General features: G+C 42.9%; 1 pseudogene; it reads right to left on the bottom strand.

The window, feature by feature from the left end:
- Nucleotides 1-406: 406 nt before the first annotated feature.
- On the bottom strand, nt 407-18,802 carry LOC137891066 (IgGFc-binding protein-like; annotated as a pseudogene).
- Between the last annotated feature and the right edge of the window lie 99 nt (nt 18,803-18,901).

Raw genomic sequence — 18,901 nt, 5'->3', positions numbered from 1 at the left:
AGTGGCAGTAGTTGGGTTTAATGGGCGGTTTCTGTTGGTTTTGTGTGTCACCTAAGAATAACAGCACATAGTGGAGGGTGTTCCAATCATTCATGATTGAGAGAAAGTAAATATGATTTGACCCTCATAAGTTTGCATTAGATTAAAAAAACAAAAACTAAAAAAACGATAAAAAAACTCAAATATTGAATTAGTGCTCATTTTGTCAGAACCCTTGGGCAGGGCAACAGTAAGCCTGGTTTAGTTATTGTACACATTGTGGATTTAGATAAAAGGGTGTGCCTTCATTGCTTTTTTTTCCTGGAACCCAAACAACACTGGCCAGAGATGACCTTATTTAAAATAGGTGTATGGGCCCAACTGATAAGAGTGGTCAGTATTACGTAAAATGTATGAGAAGGGCACATTATCCTTTAGAGTGTAAAACACAGAAATATACAAAGTTGTTTAAATTGCTTCTGTATTCAAACATTCAACAATATATATATTACTCAGGACATAAAAATGGTCGGTCATCATCCAGTGAAGCCACTGTGAGAAGAGAAAATACTCATTTAATAAAATGTTCAATATGCACATTAAATAGTGAATTAATGTGCCGTCCTGTATGGTAAATATGGTAGATCCATGCAGGATGATTTGAAACACAGTGACAAGCCTGGAAGAGCTGCCATGACAAGGTCCATGGTAAGAGACCAGGCTGAACCAGTGCACACTTGCCCTGTCACAGAGGGACATCAGACCATAAGTTAACCGAGGCTCCAAGCTCAGCTGCTGCCCACTAAGTGTGGAGACTTGGAGGCTGCCCCTGAGCTCACAAACTTCAGGTCTGTCAAAACAGTCCCAGGAACCATTCCTCAGAGCGCACTGCTGCCCCAGACTGCCTGCCTCCTCACATAGCACCCCACCCAGAGGGTGGCACCAGCATCTCTTAGCGCAGTCCTCGGTGTACAATTGCTCATCCATCTAAGATAAAGAGGAGACAAAACCAATTCTGTAGCTACTGAAATACTCAATGTGACCTTTAAGTATTTACTGTCTGTATTAAGCTTTTATATTTACCTTGAAATACATTTTACGAAGAACACACCCACACTGACCGTAGGGTACACACTCGCCCCATCAAACACATTTCCATTGAAGCACTCGCAGCCTTCTGAACAGCCAGTTGCTGAAGAAACGGACTGGAGCAGAGCATGGCATGAGTTGGAGCTGGAGTTGACACACTCCTTTGGGCTGCTGTGGTCAGGACACTGGAGGGCTGATGGTACGAAATAAAAATTATTTGAAGTGGATCGCATACTTTAAACAGCAATCACAATTATTCACTTACCGCAAAGGGTATTCTCTCTCCACGATCCTACTGGTATTCCTTTAGCCTGGCAGGCTGCAGAATATGCTTCCAGTGCCAGACGTGAGGCCATCTTTCCTGCCCCAGCACAGACTGCCCTGATGCACATAAGTGTGTAAATATCACACTCCACACCACTGTTCCAGCAGCGGTAAAACTCTATACTATTGATCAACAGCATATCACAGACCATGTGTTTGTGTGGGGATGGCCTGCACTCATTGCATTCTCTCCCACAGGCCTCAGTGCAACGCTGTCCAGGAGCTACTACTGCCCAGCTGCGCAGGAGTTCTGCAAAGCTTTCAGTAAGGAGGCCACTTCTCTGTTCCATGTCACCATACTTGTCCCCATTGAAGTTCCCACAGAGGCCCGAAGCTGTGGCCTCGTATACCTGTGGCAGTGACGTGCGGTGAGGTTCGTGGCTGGTGAGGCACTGACACCACATAAATCAGATTTACAAATATATGAACCCAATAGAGAAGCTTCAATCACCATTCAATTGGCAGCTTGCACATTGACTACCGGTTGTTTTTCATATCAGCATTCTTTACACACATATAGTTAAGGTACATATTTGATTCCACCGCGAGCGTTTCAGAAGCGGAGCGCTCGCGGGCACCACCCGCAAAAATCGTGAGATGCCGCGATACTCTGTGTAACAACCAAGGATGAATAAAGAGAACAACAAACACATAAAAGGTTACTTTACCTGTCCGACGTTGAATTGCTGTTGATTTGGTCATATTTCCTTGTTTTTTGAGACATTTTTAAGCTTGGATATATAATCTTACATTGTTGTGGTCAAAGCAAAATATAAGAAGAAGAAGAAAATTGTAGAAGAAGAGTAACGACAGAACAGCATCAACCCGACACGTGGGCTCTCGCTCGCCCTCTTCTTTGAGGCAGAGTAGTGTTTGCCTCCTCGGTGCTTTTTCACTGCGGTTTCTGTCAGATCAGCAAAACTAAATATGTTCTACACAGACGTGAAATACATTACCTATTCTATGGAAAGAAAGGACATATAATAAAAGAGTCTACAGATATTACAGTGGTGACAAACAATGAGAAAGCAAAAGGCACGCGCTCAACCCAGTTAGTGAGGGATTGCGCAATCTGAGGTGAGGCTCGTGTCTCCTCTGTTTAAACTGTTTAAACAGGACATGCGCTAATTCAGCGATTTTGATTATAAAAATGCTTGAAATGATTGGAATCATACAGCAATTTTATTATATTATTATTTTATTTTAGCATTATTTGTTTTTTACTTTTCATGATGACAGGTGCCTGACCTGTGGCACAGTTAACCTGAGGTATTGGGTAGGGGAAAAGTCAAGTCCCACCCCGGATGGTGTGATGATAATTAGTCTGTTGCCGAATTGGTTCACTTTAAATTCTCCATTGTTAAAAAGGCACTCTGCGTTCTTCTCCATTTACCTGAAAGCACAAGGAGATTTTAAGGCTGCAAAAATTGTATGAAACTTATCTTTATCATAAATGAATACAGATTCCAGAAATTACTTGTATTTTCCATATAGTTTCAGGGTCAATCAACACTTACATTGAACACAAATTAAATACTAGTCTGCTGATCTTGAAAGTGCCATTCGAATCCTTTTCAAAGCTAAGTAGCAGAGTATAGTCATGCAAGGCTTTTGAGGACAAAGCTGACACTACATAAGTGCAAGCTCCATGGTGAGGCAGAATGACACCCTCAAAAGTGATGTAGCCAAAGCCAGCAAACACTTGGCACACCCCATACTGCAATGCAAGGCCATCCTTTACTGAACAGTTTTCCATGAGTGTTCAGGTCAATTCTCCTTTATTGCAGTTACACTTTTGGCATCTTTTCTCAGAGTAGAAGTAGAAGGGCAACACAGTGCAAAGGTTAAATGCGGGATGGACAAAACCTTGTGAGAACTGTGGTGGGGTTTTTCTATTCGAGGCTTCCTCGGTCATTCCCATTTATATTGTGAAAGTGTTATAGATCATGGGCAATTATAGGAATTTCCCTCACACAAAGTTTGCATGATTGCTGCTTTGTATGAAATGTTAAAACCTAGAAGAAAACAAAAAAGGTCAACAACTAAGCTCTCAAGTCCTTGCCAAATTCCCAGCTTTGAACCTGGACAGACGTACAAAAGTGCCTTATGAGGCTGGACACCATAATCAGCTTTGAGATGTTAAAGCAAAATAAAATCTAACTAGTGAAAAACAGACTAAACCATGTACTCACCACAAAAAGTGTCACTCCACTGCCTGACAGGCAGCTGAGCTGCTTGGCAGACAGCAGCATAAGATGCAATAGAATTGCAGAGTGCTGAGTAGTGTCCGTTATAAGAGCAGGAATCTGTTACAACACAGCTGCGGAAGAAAAGCTTGGGACTCAACACCAAGGCGCAGTCTGCTCATTTAACAACACCCCACAAAAATCGCTGCCTTCAAAAAGCTCTTGTGCCTCAACAGGGCAATCCTTCAGTTTGGAGGGATAGTTGGATCTGCAGGCCTCCGCTCCCAGAGACCTCCAGCTTTGGGCAAACTCTAGCCTATTTTGGGCAAGTTCTTCATTTGGCATCATGAGGATCAGTTTTGGCATTCCCACAAACACCAGAAACAGAAGAGCCATAACTGCTGGGAAGGATAACAATTAGCGTGCCGGTGTTTTAGACGGTCAGCTGTAATCCCACATCAGTGTGAATGATGATGGATGAAGGTGTGGGGTAGGCATTTACATGGCCTGTCGGTGAGAGTATGGCAAGGCCTTAAACAGTCCATCAACCTGGGTATTTAAAAAAAAAAGAATACACTTTTAAATGACATATAGTGGTTCCTTTTGAAGACTGTCAATGAGACCTTGCAAAGTACTCACCAAAACCTTTCCTGGGTCATCTTTTCTCACCACCACCTTCAGACCATGGATTGAGAGTGTTAATCAAGGCTATGAAAAAGCCTTTTGTGGCAACTTGCATCAGAGATAGTGATATTAAATGGTGTTAGTCCAGTTAAGTTGGCCATGGTTTTAACCAAAGAACATGCACAACTGTCTCTAAAGTCAAAAGGATGTCCATCAAAGGATGTAAAATACAGCCCTGTAACAATGGTACAGTTCTGGGAGTTTTCAGGTTGACACACCCTCTTGTGCTGCTGTTTGCAGACCATTCCTCTGGGGCACTGGGGAGGTCGGCAGTGGATCACTCCAGTAGCTGATCCACAGATACAGAGGTGACCACAGTCGTACGGTGACCAGGAAGTAGAGTTGAGGTTGTAGCATTTGCCTCTGGAGTCTGTGCAGCCACACTGATGTGGTCGCACACAGCCACTTTGACTCGTGATGAAACCAGGGTTACAGAAGCAGCCCTCCTCACAAATCTTGTAACAGACCGTGGCATTAAATTCACAGGATGGAGGACATGCTGAGCCACAGGTCTTGTAGTGATTGTTCGGACAGTGCGCATCTGAAATGATTTAACAGCAATATTTTTCATTCCTCAACACAACAACTTACCAACTGTCACTCCACCGTGGTTTCTCCACTGGCTTCTTCACAAACAACGGAATATGAATATATGGCCTGGTCAAGAGCAACTTTTGACCCTCCATTTTGCATGTGGTCAACAACACAACTTTCATAGAAGCAATCAGGATTGAATCGACTATGACAATGGGAGGTGAACCAGGTGTAGTTACGGGATAGTCATCTTGGCGATCACCGTTAAAATTGCCACACAGCCCATACACTTTGCCCTTGTAGCGTGGGTCCAGAGTAACAAGAACAGTGGAGTTCCCATCGAAGACTACATGCATACCAAAGTCAGTGCTCAGTAGAGCTTTGCCCTCCTTGTAAGAGACTTGGATCTTACCCTGCAACAGATTAACAGGAATTTAAGTCACTTGACCATTAACCTGAAAATAAAGGAGATTCATTAGTGACGAAAGTAAAACACAAGCAGATTTTTCATTCAATAACTGACATTTACTTACATGAATGCTTCCCTTTCCACAACTGAGCTGGATGATGATGAACCCATAAGCTTGTACAATGGCCACCTGTGTGAATGATGCAGCTCTGTTGTCATTAAGGTTCGTCTTGGACACACTAAAGGGTGTCAGACCACATGCTGCCCCTTAGCTGGCTGCGATGCAGATAAGTACATGTTCCCTCAAAGTCATAGTTGAGTCCATCAAAGGTGTGGTAGTGCTGGCCTCCCCAGGTCCAGCACAGACCCCGATGGCTCTCACATATGGGCACACCACTGCTCAGATGACATTTCTCAGTTTCATCACATTTTCCCTCACATGGATCTGGGTTTTGCTCCGCTAAAAAGAAAAGTACAGTCATTTTAGTTTCAACATGAAAAGTAAAATCAGTGTCTAAAAACATGGTTCTTCAATTCAAATACTCACCATCCTTGTGACAGCCCATGATTCCATCTGAGACTCTACAACTGTGCTTTGCAGGACATGAGTATTGCTCGCAGGCATAAGGAGGCCCACAGGTGCTGTTAACAGCACAGTTTTGTAGCAGTTTGCTCCCAGAGGCCTGAAAATAGATACAATAAAAAAAAATATATTGGAATATGCTTATTGAAGAAGAGGTAACATTGCAAACAGAAATGGAGTAATAAATAAATGTGGAGGACAAATCAGTGTTTACTTCTGACCTTAAACCTTCTCCTGCCCTGTACGCAGCCACACTGCTCTGCTGGTACACAGACATGGCCATCATAAAGGTGTCCAGTATTACACAGGCAACCTTCCTCACAGTATCTGGGGCACTGCACTGCTTGGCTAATGCCAGGACACAGTGAGGAGCAAGCATTGGCGCACTGGCTGTAGTGGCTGAATTCAGAACATTGATAAGCTGTGAAATAAAACAGTCTTAATTAGTATGATATCTTACTGCATTTAATTACTGTATTTTTCGGACTATAAGGCGCACTTAAAATCCTTAAATTTTCTCAAAAATTGACAGTGCGCCTTATAATCCAGCGCGCCTTATGTATGGTCACTTGTTGTGCTTATTGATCGATTTTATGTGGTACAATGCGCTCAAAAATCTGCTGAAATGTGTAAGTACGACTTTGGTAAGCAACGAAGCCGCTCCGCTCAATGGATATTCGGAGCATTACGGTACGCTGTGTCACTACCTGATCGGCCCGTAACAGGAATGTAATGTCTAAACTAAAAGTCAAAATCGATCAATAAGCACAACAAGTAACCATCGGTCGCAACCGTCGTCCGAGCTTTCACGAAAGCTGGAATCATCACTGAACAGCCAAGTACCGATAACGGCAACAAGACTGACTCGGAAAATGACGAGAGGGATTCGGGCATTCTTGATGCCGAAATCGCACAGCTGTTTCACTCAGACACTGAAGATGAAGAATTCGATGGATTTGTGGAAGAGGAATGAATCGATAAGTGAGTGTATTTTTCTGTACCGGTATTTATTGTTACAACTGAGTTGAATAAAGTTTGATTTACCGGACTGTGTTGTTTTGCTTAATGCGCCTTATAATCCGGTGCGGTTTATGTGTGAACATACACACGTTAATTCACAGTGCGCCTTATAATCCGGTGCACTTTATAGTCCGAAAAATACGGTACTTGACATTTGAATGACTTTTAAATTTCACTAAACAGCGTTGGCCCTCTGCAACACAAAGGTTTTCCATGCAGAGGGACTAGTATTTCTGTGGGAACGCTAAATGGTGACAGGGGGAGAACGGTCCCCCAGGATTGGTGAGAAAGCCACAGTACTGCTCAGAAGTGCATTCAGGCATGGGGGAGAGGCAGAGTTGACAGGTGCCGTCACATGTGTCGCTGCAGGATGTTTCATTATCAAACAACTTCCATGATGACCCAACAATGTAAGGATCAGAGATCATGGTGTCAGCTGCAGGTCATCTGAGGGATTATCATTGTAGTTTCCACAAAGACCACACGTTGTCTGGTGGTAGATGTCAGGGATCTTGATCATAATGTGGTTTTGCAGGTCTGATATAAGCTCAACCGACTGTGGGGTCTTGATGGTTAGCCATCCATTTTTCTGATTTACAGTGACGTTTCTCTGGGAGAACGGCAGGTTCTCGTAAACTCCATTTACCTGGGTGAAATAATTCATGTTTAAAAACATAATATACATCAGTTTGTGTATGCTAAGACACATTCCTTTACAGTGCATGCTGGGAGATTAATACATCTTGTTGAAGGCTGTGAAATCATTACCTCAATTTTTCCAGGAAAAGCTGTTGACGTCTTAAAATGCATTTTATTGACTTGCAAGTAGATCTGCCTGCCCTCACTGTGGTTGCCCTGTGCAGCTATCAAAACAGGCTCCGCATCCAGTTTATTGAGGCACGTCTGCACCAAGGTGTAGTTACATGAACCATGAAATTCAAATGCCTGTCCATCAAACGTGGTGTATTGGGATCCATCAACAGAGCAGTGTGCCACTTTGGGTTTGGGGTGGCAACCTTGAACTCCCATAGTAAGCTTACACTCCTCTACTCCACAGGAGACATTACGGCAAGTCATGTGTCCCCCAGCATGACATAAACAGCTTTTCTCACACATAGACACCTCCTCTCCTGCCTAGAGATATTCTCCATGGTGAAAGCAGCCACAGTTTTCTGCGTACACACAGAAGCTGCCACTATGAACTAAACTTGCTTCACAGAGGCAGTTCTCCCCGATGTTTTGAGGCATCTCGACTGTGTTATTCTGCCAGCCGAGGCAGAGGTGAACAGAGGCAGAACTCATGTTGTAACTGGTACTGGAGGGACAGGACAAGTCTGTAGAGATACAAAGAGACATCAGTCACAGGCCATGAAAACATGAAAATATTGGAAAGGGTTAGGGTTGACCAGTGATGCATTAGTACCATCTAGTGGTCCAATAGCCCCTGGAAGGTTGTGGCCTCAATACTACTATGAGTCACAGCACACTATCTAATACTTTATACAAACACTTTTGAAAAAAAAACAAGGGGAAAAAACGTAACATTAAGAATTTACAGGCATACATCTGATTTTCTGCACATAATCTCCATATTCTTTTCCTCATGTTGCGTGATCAATATCAACAATCTAAACATGATGACGTGTTGTGTGCTTGCACAGGCATCTGCAAACTCCATATTTCATTTGGTGTGCAATGATGCTGAACTCCAAACAGCACAGTTACAAGTGTAGAGGATATTAATTTAATTCACTGGCACAACAGAGCTGGGAGCACATTAACACTTACAGCAGAATCCAGGACTCCTCCATGCATAAACTGTAGCCTTGTGGGAAAGGCAGACAGCAGTATACTCTGCCAGGGAGTGACACAGTGCAGGCTGGAGACCTCCATGAAGACACAGGTCACTGACGCAACGCTTGTAAAAGCTGGAGGGGTCCACTTTGACATGACAGTGTCTAAATGGTCCATTGACTTCCAAAATCTTCCCGCAATCCTCCGGGTCAGAAAAGCGGGCCAGACGCTCAGATGAACATTTTTGACAACTTCCTCCCAGACAGCCCTTCACACACCAAGCATTCGGCCCACTTCTCCAAGCTTTTCCAAAATGCTCGGGACTGAGACGCTCCTTTGGGCCATTTGTTATGAGGTCATCCTCAGGATCAGAGTAGAAGTTACCACACAGACCACAAGTGGCATTAGCATATTTACTGGAGAGACTAATTCCAACTATGCCCTCTTTGCTCAATTCAAAGCCCATGTCTGTGTAGATGCAAGTGTGCAGCACCAGAGAGAAAGCCAGTGCAGTAGGGCAGAAGTGATAGGGCATGTTCCTCTTGACACCACCAACCTGTAGGTGGGGCCAAAATTGCATTTGAAAATCAGCACAGGGCAACACATTATCAAAAGTAATCTCTGTGAAGTTTGGTTTAATTATAATATGATTTATGACCAATACAGTGTGTAAACAACGACTTTGTGTGACATGACAATTAAAAAAGGAATGCAAATCAACAAGAGGATACTAGCACTCACCTCTATGCTCTGTGTTTTTGCTGTTTAGCTCCACAAGCACACCACTCACATTGACCAAGACATGAAGTGCTGACTCTAGGTGTCCATCTGTCTGTACATGAACCGGGATGACATCAATGCCTGGTTTCTGTCCGCATATGTCCAGTAACTGGTACTGACAGGTGCCATTCAAATCATAGTCATTTGTAAAAATGTGATGACTGGTGTACATGCATGTCTGCTGTGGATGGGGGACACAGCTTCTAACTCCATATTTAAGACCACAGTATTCATCAGGGCCACAAGAATCTAAATGGCACAGAGTCTGGTGGGTGTAGGGGTCACAAACACACTGAATATTGCATCCTTCATCAGCCCAGAATGTCTGGTTGCTGTGGTAATGGTAGCCATTGTGAGTGCAGCCACACTGGGACAAGGGTATGCAGGTGTCACCATCCAGGGTGAACCCTGGATCACACTGGCAGGTCTCCACACAAACTAAGGTGCAGGGTCTTGAACTGAATGGGTCCTCACAGGTGGCAGGGCAGACTGAGCCACAGGACTTATAATGGATATTCAGTCGACAGGAAATGGCTGATAGAAAAGGAGGAGAATGATCAACAATGGAGGAAAAAATGCACACACAAAGACACAGAAACCTGTAACCAGTTAATTGTGTTTTTGTTTGCAACAGGCATTTTAAAATCACAAATTTGCTTATGGCAGAGGGTACTATTCCTCCACTCTCTGATCTGGATATTGGCATTTTGACAGGCGGCAGCATAGGCCTCCAAGATTGGGCAGAGGACCGTCTGTCATTACTAGATCCCTCCTGCACAGGTAGAATGGATTTTGTGTTGACCAAATGAAAATGTGCTCAGGTGCATCTACATTGTGAAAAACCATAAACTGTCATTAAGTTAAATCACAAATTGACAGTGAGGCTAGAACGGTGTGTAGAACTGTTTGCATTTCCTAATTCAAACTTACCCAAGCATGGCCTTGTTCCCCTCTGTTGATTGTAATATTGTCTTTAGCCACTTTAACATGAATAGCTTTAAGAAAGGAAGACTCTTTGGGGGTCCTGTCTTTCTATACCCCGACCTAAAATGTCATTCTCCCTGGTGTCCTTCAATAAATGGATAAATGTGTAGGTATAGTTTCCTAGAAATTCAAACACCTTTCCATCAAATGTGTAGAAGTGGTCGCCTCCTAGTACCCAACACTGGGCTTGCCGAGGTTGGCTCTGGACCATTTTCACAGATTTTATAATCAATATCTGAAAGAATTAGGGCAGTAAGTATCAGATTAATTGCAGTTTGGTTCATCAGTAAATGTGTTGAGTTTTGAGTTGAAGTGCAAATATTCTGTCTTCAAGAGAGTAAAAAAAAAACTGCTTGAATTAAATGGGAGCAAATGTAAGTACACAAACTATTTGTGATGCGTCACATTATAATATAGTGTCATAGGCTTCTGTGGAGGACAAGCAAAAATAATAAGAGGTGCATTAGCACTTATGATTGACAAGCATTGCAATAACAAGACAATACCATAAACTATTCAAAAGGAGCAGCAGTTTAACCTCATTTTGGACCAATTCCAGGACACTAAGAAAACACCTGTGTGCCATGAAGTTGCAAAACAACCCTGGCAGAAAATTAAAGTTGAATTTGATAATGCAAAATTGTGCAACTCAGTGACAGTTAGCCTTTCAGGAAATGTCACCCAACCCAGAAGAACCAGCTGAGCTTACCTTTCTTTGCACAGCCCCAAGTATTGTTAAGGGTGGAGCTCTCTCCCTCGGGGCAAGATGCTGACTCGCAGCACATGGTAGCAGCGACAGAGCAGTTACACCGCCCAGAGCACCCCCCAGCCTCTGATATCTCCCCGATCTACAGAGAACAGTGAGTCACTGTTTTAGAGTTGGGTAACACACACACACACACACACACACACACACACACACACACACACACACCAACATAGACAAACAACCCAGGAAAACACAAAGGCCTAGGATTTTGTGATTAGTCATGTCACATGCACTGATAAGGTGTGTACGTTTGGCCAAAACATTGAGTCAAAATATTAAGGCCATGTCCACACTACTAAGTTTCCATTTTAAAACAAATATATTTCAGCGCACCTAAAATTAATTTTGTTTAAAATTGCTACAGAGGATGGATAAGTTTGAAAACTCCGGGGTTACCTTGTAGTGTGGACGGCGGAACCAGAGAAGTTTGAAAACGATGACATAGACACCTGTGTTTGCTACTTGATTAGCAGTTATGACGTGTCCTTCCCCGATTTGTCAGGCCACTATCACGTGACCTTTTTCTCAAAGCCTTGATTATCGATCGACTACCTGGTTAATTCAACATGGATAACTGATTACAGGTGTTTCTGACCTTGTCTATACTAGCAGCTGTTGTGCAGTTATTATAAAATGCTGAATTTAATTTTAGAAATCTCCTGCATTCGACATGCAGAGGAAGCAAGCCGTTATTGGAGCGATTAGCGGAAGGCGTGTCCAGTGGTGTGATCAGCCCAAGGAGCGGACGTTTCAAGTCATGGTTTGTGGCTTTGAGGAGGGCGATGGACACAAAATGAAGGACTTTCTATTTCTTATTAATGTTTATTTTGTTCTGCACAACCATTGTGAAATCCACACAGAAACTGTAAAGGAACAAAAGCATAAATGCTCTCCAGATGTGTGTTGACCACATTTATTGACCCATAATCTAGTAAACTCTGATTTGTAAGTGTTCCTTTTGAAGTAAATTTGATGCGTGTGAGAGAGAAAGCAGCGTTGTAACCATGTTTGAAAAATAAAACTTTGAAAACTTTCCACGAAATTTGTCTGTTTGAGTTTATAGAGGAAGACTTTAAGTATCAAGCATTACCTTTCATTATTAAAGACTATTATAATACTTTGTCATATTTTCTGTAACTAAGCAACCAATCTACTTCCTGTTTACACCGGCACCCGCATGTCCAGTGTACGTGAACAGTCATGTGATATTAATTTTCAGGCTTATGTCCATTTGTTAAAAACACACCCCAATGAACCAATGGGTTTATCTGAAGTCAAACAAAGCTACAATGTTCAGGTCACATTCTAAATAAATGGTTTCACTGGATTAAATCATGAATGAACTGCTGGGATGAATTGAAAATTAATATGGAGTTGGCGTAAGCTAAATAATGTGTAGCTACTCACTTCATAGCAGTGCCCAAGGTAGATGCAACCACATTATTTCTCAGCTTTGATGCAGCCATTTCCGCTCCACATGTATCCAGACTCACATTGACATCCTTCATAACAGGCCCACGGGCAGGGGATGTCGGATAGAATACCACAGGACTCCGGGCACGCACTGACACATATGTTATAGTGAGAGTTTTCATGGCATGAGAGTGCTGTGGGAATGAAGAAAATGGGTTCATAGTCCAGCTCTCCTTACTGTACATCAGTCAACTCCATTGTATACAGCTTGTCAGACTTCTAAAAGTACAAGAGAAGCATGTGTGCAGACCTGTATGATTTACATGCACTGGCACACCACAAAAGACTGATAAAACAACACGTACAAAAAAGAAAGTCAAGATTGATAATACTCACAGCACTTCTCACCCCTCCATAGTTTGGCCTTGGCACCTGCCTCCTGGCATGCAGAGTGTACCCTCTCAAACTACTGCAAAACAAATCTTTATTCCCATTAGACACACACAAGTCATTCACACAATTCTGAAAGAAGGGCTCAGGGTCTACAGTGGCGTGACATCCACTAAATGATCCTGCAGGAGCAAGCAGCATGCCACAGAGGTTATCAGATGCAAATTCAGCTGCCATGGTACAGTTGCACTCTGAACAGAGATCACATTCTTCAGAACAGTTCGTTCCAGTTGGTGAAGGTGACCAGGAAGATGCAAAGGTGGAAACATCACTTGCAAGACTGAGATTTAGGCTGAGATTGTCATCTGTAGCACCAGCATTGATGTTTCCACACAAGCCACACATTTTTTTATGGGAGGCAGGAATCACCATTTGTATCAGATCAGGCCCTCCATAAGTGACAACAACCCCTGTTTTTATAACAACACGAGTCAGCAAGCCAGAATGCAGTATTGCTATGTGATCCAGCTTGACAAGAAGACCCCTCAAAACACCATCGATCTGGAAAATTTGAATGTTAAAGTTAAAATCAATGCAAACTTAAGAGTTTGCGTTTCTGAATGTGCAACTGCTTACCTTTACTTTTCCCAAATGCTCGTTCTCCAAAGACATGTTCACTCCATGGACCCTGAGGTGCAGCTGTCCTTGCTGGATATTAACAGCGGGGTCAGACTCTTCCTCGTCAAAAGCTTGGGATAAAACAAAATGGCAGCTTCCCATATTAAAGTCTCCTGAAGTGTCTGCTACCCATGACTGAACATTTAACAGGTTGTGATGCATGACATGTCCTCTGGCCATCTTTGATGGCACATTTTGTTCCAACTGGACATGTGTGGTTGGTACATTGTACTCTGTTGTGGCCCACACAGAGACAGAGCAGCTGACGGTGCTCATCGGGGTAGAAGTTCTCATGGATTTCATAGTAAACGTCATTGTGAATGCAGCCACACTCAGAGTTTGGTACACTTCCCCCACCACTGTGGAAAAACCCAGGTTTGCAGAAACAGCCCTCTTTGCATTTCGCTGCTTGAGTACTTGGGTTTTCTACACAGTCAGTCATGTGACTGGAGCACAGGCTGTATTCACTATTAGGTGGACAGGAGAGATCTACGAAGGAGAAAAAAAAGACAATTTCATTGAAATATTCCAATTTTGTACACATTAAAAATAAATAAATGCATTTCACCATAGTTACTCAAAAGCTGGAAGTCCTCCATTTTTTCACTATAGCTCCCATTTCTTGACACACAGCAACATAGCTAGACAGAATCGGACACAGGGTCTGGTTACTATAACAGAGGTCATGAACACAGTTATTGTAGAAATCTTCTGGATCAACCGTTTCATAGCAGCTCTGTAAGGCTCCCTCTATATCCAGTAACCTTGCACAGAAATATTTTCCTTGATAAAGAGACACATTTTGTGAAATACACCCTTTTGTGTTCATAAGAACATCCACGCATTCATGTTCACTGTTGGTTGGCCAGTGTCAGATCATCTTCTGTAACAGCATTCAAGTTGCCACACAGGCCACAGAGATTACCAGAGTAGATCCTTGGCACTTGAACAGTCAGGACATCAGAGCTGTATGTTACAACAACGCCAAAGTCAGTCTATACACTTTGAGAGTCCAGTCACAGAGAGCTTTATTTTGCCTTTGCTCAATACAGATGACAGACGCAGTATCAGACCATTTACCTGAAACGAGTGGAGTAATGTTAACATTGCAAGTGGAGAAAATGTTACTTTGTCTAGTGGAAAATAAATTAACTTACCATAACTCTGTTACTCCGATCAATTGACATTTCAATGGAATAACTGGAGACCATAATTTTAGCACGACGAAAGGAAACATTTGTAGCATCCTCCATCTGGTTCTGGACCTCGACACTAAAGTTTCCCTGGTCCCCCCAAGTGGGACAGTGAGAAGCGAGTAGGTAAGTACAGTTGTCATACAAATCGAAGTTACGCCCGTCAAAATGTGGTATAATGACGATTTTCCTTTGGCACATCCCAGGCACTTCCATGTAACAGCCCAGGACTCCATTCCTAACTTTGCACACGTTTCCATCCTGGCAATGAGACTGAGCACATAAAACCCTCTTGGAGCTCGGCTGGCAGACACATTTCTCCTGGCAGTGTTTGTCCATCCAGAAGTTCTCCTTTGGGTGATAGTAGCGACCTTGGTAAAGACAACCACACTTGCTATGTGGCACACACTCCCCACCACTCAGCAGATACCCCCTGTGGCATTGGCATGATTCCACACAGGGCAAGGAGCAATTACTATGGGCCTCTGGGTTACCGCAGGTAGCAGGGCAGGCCGAACCACAGATCTCATAGTGGCTGTTCATAGGAAATACCATAGCTGTGAAAAAATGAACCACTTTAATCACTTAAAACATACATACATACATACATACATACGAGTATTGGAGATGGTTCTCCAGCCTCTGGCAGATGTTGGTATAGGCCGTCAAAATATTGCACATAGAAGAGGCAGCTTTGCTGTTCACACAACTACGAACAAATGGCTCAGGATCAACATATAAGCGGCAACCTGGTCCAACCTGGTCTAAAAGGTCCACCGCTCCTCTGCAGTAGAATGCACCCAATTCGGAGAAAGTTGCCTTTAATGACAGGAAAAGATTTGGTTTGGCCTTGAGTGCACACTGGACATGAGACACCACCAACACAATCTTCAATACAGTAGCGTGCATCACTGTTCACCACTCAAGGAAGAGTAAAATTCACAGTCTTATCTGTGCTATTGGAGGCAACGATGCCATCTGAGGAGCTGCGATTAGCATTTCCACACAAGACTCCATACAGTTCTGGGCTAACATCAACCTGGAGATGGTGCTTCCAGTCATACTGTAGCGTTAGACCGAAGGCAGTGTCTAAGACAACGCTGGAGCCACTTGGATAAATGTTCAGGGACCCATTAATCATACAAAAAGTGTATGATTAATTTCAGTTTGTTCAGTATACTTACCATAACGTGATTTTTGTCTTCTTTAACTATAGAGATATTAAAGGATGCTTATCTGCACTGTGTGGACGGTGCAGACAGTGGCACTGTTCAAATATGCTCGGGCTATATTAATCTGTAGTGGAACAGAAGCGTTTAAGCCTGAACAGGTTGTCTAAACTAAAGTGTAGTTACAGTTTCCCTGTAGGACAAAATCTCTTCCATCAAATGTGCGGTAATAAGAGTCACCACATGCAGAGCATATTTTAGTTTTCAAAGAACAGAGTGATTTTCCATCTTTGACAGAGCACTTCTGTGTGTGACCACAGTGCAGCTGTTCACAGGAAGCTGCAGCTGAAATAAAAGAGAAGTATATGTAGCATGTTAATGTTACACGGATTAGCAGTCATCAAATGCTCAACATGTAATGCAAAGCCCTAAAAAAACAAAACTATTTTCTCACACACTGCTGGATATCGTTGCTTGTTCATGGTACTCAGTGTCCCACATCTCTGTCTGTGGGAAGAGAACTGGACTATGCATATTTGGGCAGCTGAGCAAAGTTGGGCTTCTGGGAGAATAGAACACCAGACTTTAAATCCCCTGCGTGAGAACTCTTATCTTGCTGCTCACTCATATCACCTGAATCAAACATAGGTAAAGTCTGGCAGATATCATCGACAGATGGCAGTGCTGTTAGAGTTGAATGTTGTGCATTGCCACGTCTGAAGTAAACAAGTTGAAGGGGACTGTCACTAGTAATGTGGATTTTTTCTGAGGTCACAACTGGGATGACATTCATAATGCCACCAACAAGAGAGACGTTCTTTCGCCCAGTACTGGCGGTGACGTCCAGGTCAGAGTTGATAGCAGCCATTGCTAACAGGAAACTGGAACTCATGCCTGTGTTTACCAAGGGAGGGATAATGTAATGAAAACTCCAGTGTGTCACTGGTTTCAGTTCAGCAGATCCATACAAGTGTCTGGAGCAGGTGAAACCAACCACTACACCTAGAGCTTCTTTGGAGATCAACTCTGAGCCAGACAGGCTGGAGTTGCTCTGGAGGTAGACACTCTGCAGCACCCCTATATACACAACTGAATGACACTACCCCTGGGGTACACATTGCCTTCAAAAGGCACTTCCCCTGAGAGGAAGATAGCCACTGATGTCTGAGCTGGTGATCACCATCTGGCTGACAGCAGTCTGGTTAAGGAAGTTAGGAGTAATGGGATAGTAGTGGGTCCCCCAGGAGGACACATCATGAAGAAGGCTGTGGCCACAACCAGTCTGGGTGCAGATTGAGGCAAGGGCTGTAACAGGCCATACAGAATCCACACTGAGGAGGAAGGAGGAGCGATCACTGGTCATTCCAACGGACAGGTGAATCATCTTTGACTGGTCAGCAGAGAGGTAGATGTGTTGCACAAAGCTGCTTCCCAGAACCTTCAAAGTGACTGAGGTCCAAACACCAGTGGCTGCAATAGTTACTTGATGGCTAACATTTGCTATTGAGTAATTATGCGGGGGAAACATAATCAAAAACTTCCGACCAAGACTGGCCACGGACAGGCCTGCAGAGGAGAATACAAAATTGAGTTAAGTTTTTTTTTTTCTCAATATAAAACATTTCAATATGCTTCCACATCAACAACAGCAGGATATGTACATATGAAGTAAACAATAACATGATTTACTAACAAAGATGGACTACTCTGACAGCAGTTGATTGTATGACAGTAAACACCACACTTGCACTAAAGTGAATACATCTATTTACTGAGAGCAGTAAGCAAGTTTACTTTTGTAAGAGATAAGACCGGCGGTGTCAGATTTCAACAAGCTCAGCAGCCAATGAAGAACACAGTTCCTAGTTCCTGACTGGTTACACCTGTATTAACGTGCACACTCACTCTGGCAGTTTCCATGATAACAAGGACCTTGGCGTAGGAGCAACAACATACCAACAGAGACAACTCTTAACAACCACTCATTTAAAAGTAAGTTCACCTTTCAGCTGTTATATTAAATGGAGTTACTTGAATAAAACTACTTAATATTGTAGTATGGACTTATACTGCAAGTGTTGTCATTGCAAATAGTAAAAGTTAAAATTAAACGAGAGAATGGGTCATATATTTTTGTAACTCATAGCAAAAGCATTGTGACAACCAAACTGACTATTGGTGTTGTGCGTGTCCTCAATTTTTACATACAACGATGTCTTCTAATCCCATACCAATGCGGAGAAAAGACAACTAAAGATTTCTCAAGAGACCAATTACTGACCATAATTCCCTTTAGCAGTGCACAGATTAGTATCTTTTGTTTCCCCAAGGGCTGAGACATAGCCATACCCCACTCATCACTCGAAACTAGACAAACAGAAGGTAGACACCACAACTGTTGAGACTCGTTGCCGGAGTAATAAGTTAATGCAAACATAGTGCAAATATTGAGAGAAGGGATCAGGGTCAAAATTTACACAGCTGAGTGAAGAAAGCACAAACATGCTGGAAAACTAGTCAGGTTATATCCCGCTCTTTGTGCAAATTACCGTTGAATCTAATTTAATCACACTTACAAACAACAATAGCCTGTAAACCATGCCACTCACCAAGTCCCAGGAGACACACCTGGAGCAGCAGCAAAAACTGCACCGAAACAGGAAAAACGCACATAAATGGAACTATAGCAGTTTGTGTTTTCCCTACATCTGATGTATTTTAGGCTATTTGCATGCCAGGGAAGACACCAAACACTAAAAGGTCATCATTTGTGGACTAATTCTGACATGTAATCCACATTAACTACCTTAACTTGTTGCGGCATTTCTGATTTTGAATTAAATGCATGTTCTGGTCCAGCTCAAGTAAATAGTATCACCAACCATTACTCAATTTTAGCGAAATGTTGGCATTATTACCACAG

Source organism: Cebidichthys violaceus, unplaced genomic scaffold, assembly GCF_023349555.1.
Source record: "Cebidichthys violaceus isolate CVI_PGR_0920_01 unplaced genomic scaffold, fCebVio1.0.p SCAF_7, whole genome shotgun sequence".
NCBI classification, from domain to species: domain Eukaryota; kingdom Metazoa; phylum Chordata; class Actinopteri; order Perciformes; family Stichaeidae; genus Cebidichthys; species Cebidichthys violaceus.
Note: the sequence above shows the minus strand (reverse complement) of the source record. Positions and strands in the feature narration are given on the sequence as shown.